We start from the raw sequence: 5,699 nt of genomic DNA, 5'->3' as shown, positions 1-5,699 counted from the left end.
ATAACCACCCGTTACAACCAGGGTGGGCAGAAGAGCATCTCTGAACATTCGGATGGTAGGGTCAGAATTTGGCGTCTACAACATGAAAGCATGGATCCATCCTGCCTTGTATCAACGGTTCAGGCTGGTGGTGGTGGTGTCATGGTGTGGGGAATATTTTCTTGCCACTCTTTGGGCCCCTTGGTACCAATTGAGCATCGTTGCAACGCCACAGCCTACCTGAGTATTGTTGCTGACCATGTCCATCCCTTTATGACCACAATGTACCCAACTTCTGATGGCTACTTTCAGCAGGATAATGCGCCATGTCATAAAGCTGGAATCATCTCAGACTGGTTTCTTGAACATGACAATGAGTTCACTGTACTCAAATGGCCTCCACAGTCACCAGATCTCAATCCAATAGAGCATCTTTGGGATGTGGTGGAACGGGAGATTCGCATCATGGATGTGCAGCCGACAAATCTGCGGCAACTGTGTGATGCCATCATGTCAATATGGACCAAACTCCCTGAGGAATGCTTCCAGCACCTTGTTGAATCTATGCCACGAAGAATTGAGGCAGTTCTGAAGGCAAAAGGGGGTCCAACCCGTTACTAGCATGGGGTACCTAATAAAGTGGCCGGTGAATGATTGTCTTTGTTTATCTATTGTTAAAATTGTATTGTGACACATGCATTGTGATACATATCGTACATCCTTTCCAATGAAAGCCCAAACTTTTCAGGAGTTCAATCTACATCAAGACTCATAAAAAAAATTCCAATTGTTGCATAAAACAGTGGAATAAAAAAGGTTAAACTAGGACTAAACATATTCCATGTAAAGTTTCTCTGTAAATGTTATGTAAGGAACAAATTGGATTTAATTAAAAAATATATATATATTATTATTATTCACAGGATTGTGTATTTTCTTTCAAAACTTTGGTGAGTCAGGGATCAGTTTGTTTTTGAATAATTGCTTCTGGTGCTAGTTGTAGTGGGAGGGGGGTGTCCATTTACTTTCCAAGATTAGTCCACAGTTTCCCTGATCTTTAACAATGTCAGTTTTTCTTTATTTGTTTCCACAAGATTCAGGTATAAATATATTCAGGCATGAAAATACTGTTTTAGTCACATGTTTGTACATTACTGTGCTCTTTTTACAGTGCATTTAGTCTGCCAAGAACCACTCAAGGTTTCACTCGTACATCTATGAGTCTTGGTCTTCTTTTTTCTGTCTTTTTGTTCTTGCTTTGGTTAATCAGCATGCGTGGCCTTTTCCTCTGAAAAAAAGCAACAGAGCAAAAAGAGATTGGTTAACCAAGAGATAAAAACAGCAACTGCAGGCTTGCTGTGAATGTGGATTTTGATGTAATCTGATGTTTTTCAGCTTCCGCCCTCATTCAAGTTCAGATTTTTTGATGTTGTTTTAAGTAAAACAAAGGAATCTAAACCCAACTGTTCACATCCAGTCAACACTGGATGTTAATACTACACTATTAAGAGTTAATTCCTATTTTCATTTTTAACCAGAGGAGGCTATTAACTAGTTAATTTACTTTTGTTTTCTTTTCCACTTTATTTCTATACACTGCAAAAAAATCAAAATCTATATAAGTAATTTTTTCTTAAAATAAATGCATTTTTTCTTGAATTGAGGGGGTAAGTGAGACACTTTGCCAATAGAACAAGACAATTTACATTTGAAATAAGAAAAAACTATTGCTTAGTCTTATTTTAAGTGCATATTTTCTAATTATCTTATTTTAGGTGTAAAAATACTCATTCCATTGGCAAACTATCTTATTTTCCTGCTCAAATTAAGGGTAAATATACTTGATTTAATACATTTTTACTTAATCATCAGTCATTTTATTTTCCATAACTGGTAATAAACCTCACACTGCAAAAATGATCTAGAAATAAGTACAAATTTCATAAATTAAGTGTATTTACCCTTAATTTGAGTAGGTATATAAGAGGATTTGCCAATGAAATTAGTATCTTTACTCTTAAAATAAGATAATTAGATAATATGAACTTGAAATAAGACAATGCAATCGTTTTTTTCCTTTTTCAAATGTAAATTGTCTTGTTTCATTGGCGAAGAGTCTCACTTTTGTCCTCAATTCAAGAAAAAATTTACCTATTTTAAGAAAAAATTACTGACATATATTTCCATTTTTTGCAGTGCAGGACTACACTGCAAAAAATGGAAATCTAATTAAGCAATTTTTACTTAAAATAAGTGCATTTTTTCTCCAATTCAGTATGAAAGTGAGACACTTTGCCAATGGAACAAGACAGTTTACATTTAAAATAAGATAAAACTATTGCATTGTCTTATTTCAAGTTCATATTATCTAATTATCTCATTTTAAGAGTAAAGATACTAATTTCATTGGCAAATCATCGTATTTACCCACTCAAATTAAGGGTAAATACACTAAATTTAAGACATTTTTACTTATTTCTAGATCATTTTTGCAGTGTAAAAAGCATGCCGAAGTTCTTTCTTTTATTGGAGTAAAAAGAGTCCAAAAATAAACTCAGTGATGGCGACATTAATAGATAAACACATTGTTAGAACATAATGTATCATTATCAGTAAAAACAGTTTCAACATTTCTACGAATTAAAACACTTAGAATGGGAAACTGATCATTTATTCTGATTTTTTTGAATATGTTGAACTGGTAAGCTGTAGTCCATCTCTCAGCCACTTAACGCACCGAAACCCGGCGATAAGCAGGTATAAGAAATACATGATTGACTTTTTTTATTTACATGATTAATTTTACGGCCTGAAAGGTGGAGGAAGAAATTTAGAAATCAAAATATTATTAGGTAACTTGTGCCACTGAAAACATAAAGACATAAAGACTTCATGAAGAGAGAGAGTGAAAGTCACTCAATGGCACCAACATCCCCAAAACCAAATCAAAAGGCTAAAAAAAAAGGCTCGTCATTTCCTGCGAAGATGATGATTGATCTTCAAACCTCAGAGAGAAGTCTCATTCAGTCACTGAGGCATCAACAGCACCGCAGCTCTGAGGTAATAACTTTTCTCTCACTCTAAAAGCTGCTCTCTTATTTTCTAAAATATCCACCTAATTTTTCCTGTTTCCATCTGTTATAGTTCTCTGTTGCTTCTATAATTTGATCTGTTTATAATCTAGAGAAAAAAACTTTTTTATATTTTTAAAAGATTGTCATAATAATAATGATAAGATGCTGTTAATCATGACAGAGTGATGCTTATGATCCAGTAAGCCATGATGAGAGGGCGGCTCCTGTTTGTGCTCTGGTGCTCCAACATCATGGCAGTGGCCCACATCATCACAGGTACCGCTCACACCTTTAAGGAGGTAGCTTCAAGCGGAGCTCACTTTGTGGGTTGAGTGATATCACGGATTAGTTTTTTCCCCCTCCTCACATGAATGATTGAACTGATGACTGAGCAGATAAGCTTTCTGTCTCACATTACAGTCATTGGAAATTTTACGAAGGAGAAAATCATGTAATCTGAGTTCGATATAACCTGTGTTTTCTTATCATTTTGGTTATTTTGAATATGGCTCACACCTGGTTTTGATTTGAGTAACAATAAAAGCAGAAGTACAGTTGCATGACAACCTACACATTCTGAAGTAGAAATGTCTTAACGTTAAGAATCCTGGATTTGCTGCCAACATATCAATGCTGATATATTATTTTCCCATTTCTTAAATGTATGTTAGTGTGGAAAAATTTGAACCTCCTCTTATATTCTATACAATTAAGCAATAAGATCATTTTAGATTTTTGCAGGAACCTGAGAGTCGGGTCTTCCTTCGGTTTGTCATCAGCTGTTTGCCAAAAGTCAGACCATGTGTTGAACTTTTGTAAATTAGGTATTTTCCATAGATTCACATAAACTGATGTAAATCTGTATTTTTGTGGCAGGTTCCTAGTATGAAAGCTAAAATATCTCATCTTGAAAACAGCTCTGTATCATTTTTTCTGTCATAATCTGATCTGTGTCTGTTGCTTCATCCTTTCAATTTACATATACACACTTATATATATATATATATATATATATATATATATATATATATATATATATATATATATATATATATATATATATATATATATACATATATATAACTCTTAGGCCAGGAAAAAAAAACTGAAAAAGAAAGAGAAAACAGGCACAATTACAAAGCTAATTTTACAATAGTTTTTTCCTTGAGATAACCTGGAAAGTCTTGCAAAATGGAAGGAAAATGCAATGAAATTAGTCTTTTTTTTTTATTTAAGTCTTTCAATGTTTCCATGGGCATCTGGTAGATTCAAAATAAAGTTGGAAAAACTAACTGGGTAAAAAACAAAACAAAAAAATAAAACATTTATTAAAAGCAAACAGAAGGAATCATTGCTTTTTTTTTTCTTCCTTTGAAATTTGATTCACTCTAAGTTTATGGAGATACTGTGTAGATGTTATATTTTCGTCCTGATTCTGCTTTTTCCTTGAGATAACCTGGAAAGTCTTGCAAATTGGAAGGAAAATGCAATGAAATTTGTCTTTTTTTTTATTTAAGTCTTTCAATGTTTCCATGGGCATCTGGTAGGTTCAAAATAACTGTTTTCACAGATTGATTATAAGATAGCTGTTGGAGAAAAATAACTGGGTATAAAAACAAAAAAAAAGCAAGAAATAAAACATTTATTAAAAGTAAACAGAAGCAATCATTGCTTGTTTTTTTCTTCCTTTGAAATTTGATTCACTCTGTGTGGATGTTATATTGCAGAGCATGAATAAATATTGTCTTCCTGATTCTGCTTGTTCAGTTGGTGGGAATCGTTGCACGAGCGACTTAACTGAAACCATAACCTGTGCGTGGCACTTCAGCGATGGTGTTGTGGTCGAGTCCAAAAATTACAGCCTGGAATTTACGACACTTGATCCTCCAAAACAGTAAGTCATTTTTATTGAAATACTAGTATTTTCCCTTGATTTGAGCGGGTAAATAAAACCACTTTCCTTTGAGCTAATTATAACCATCCTTTAACCAGCTCAGATATAAACGTATTTAAGATTAGGTTTTGCTGTGTATCTTTTGAAGCGAATCTGCAAATCCAGCATAAGTCTGTGGTCAGATTAACCGCCTTTCTATACCCAGCGTAACTCAATGCTTCGACCAAAGCAGAACCTCTTTCCCTTTTCTTTCTGCAGGGTTTTTTCCTGTCCAGTTCTGCAGACTGATCAGGGTTTTTCCTGCAGCTGTGTCGTTTCATCGGATTCTTTAATGGCGTATAAGATAAACCTTTGTAATGAATCTGAATGTGAGGATTTCCTAGAACGTTTTCAACCACATCACAACAGTAAGTGTGAATTAACTGTTTTATAACATCCAACCTAGGAATTGTAAACCCAAATTACATGTGTGATACATTATTTGAAAGCTAAGGCCTTGTAGTTTCTGAATATATACTTGAAACATTAGTGAGTAAAACACAGCCCAAGCTGCATCAGTTCAAACCTGACTCAAAGTTGTTTTTTTTATTCTCAAAAAGAATAGGTCATTTTTGAACTGCAGTTATAAAGACAAGCTTACTTGTTGTGGCTGCTTTGTGATGGTAAATTTTGATATACTGCTACACTCACCGGCCACTTTATTAGGTACCCCGTGCTAGTAACGAGTTGGGCCCCCTTTTGCCTTCAGAACT

At 34.2% G+C, this 5,699-nt stretch overlaps 1 long non-coding RNA gene across 1 annotated transcript; it reads left to right on the top strand.

Moving 5' to 3' along the window:
- The first annotated feature begins 3,008 nt into the window (after positions 1 to 3,008).
- On the top strand, positions 3,009 to 4,966 carry LOC119780905. Its single transcript, XR_005280468.1, has 3 exons — positions 3,009 to 3,039; positions 3,235 to 3,329; positions 4,821 to 4,966. It is a non-coding gene; the product is annotated as an uncharacterized LOC119780905 (long non-coding RNA).
- The last annotated feature ends 733 nt before the right edge of the window (positions 4,967 to 5,699 follow it).

Source organism: Cyprinodon tularosa, unplaced genomic scaffold (assembly GCF_016077235.1).
Source record: "Cyprinodon tularosa strain WSP-4 unplaced genomic scaffold, ASM1607723v1 ctg168, whole genome shotgun sequence".
Classification (NCBI taxonomy): Eukaryota; Metazoa; Chordata; class Actinopteri; order Cyprinodontiformes; family Cyprinodontidae; genus Cyprinodon; species Cyprinodon tularosa.
The sequence above is the reverse complement of the archived record's forward strand: the minus strand, read 5'-3'. Positions and strand labels throughout refer to the sequence as shown.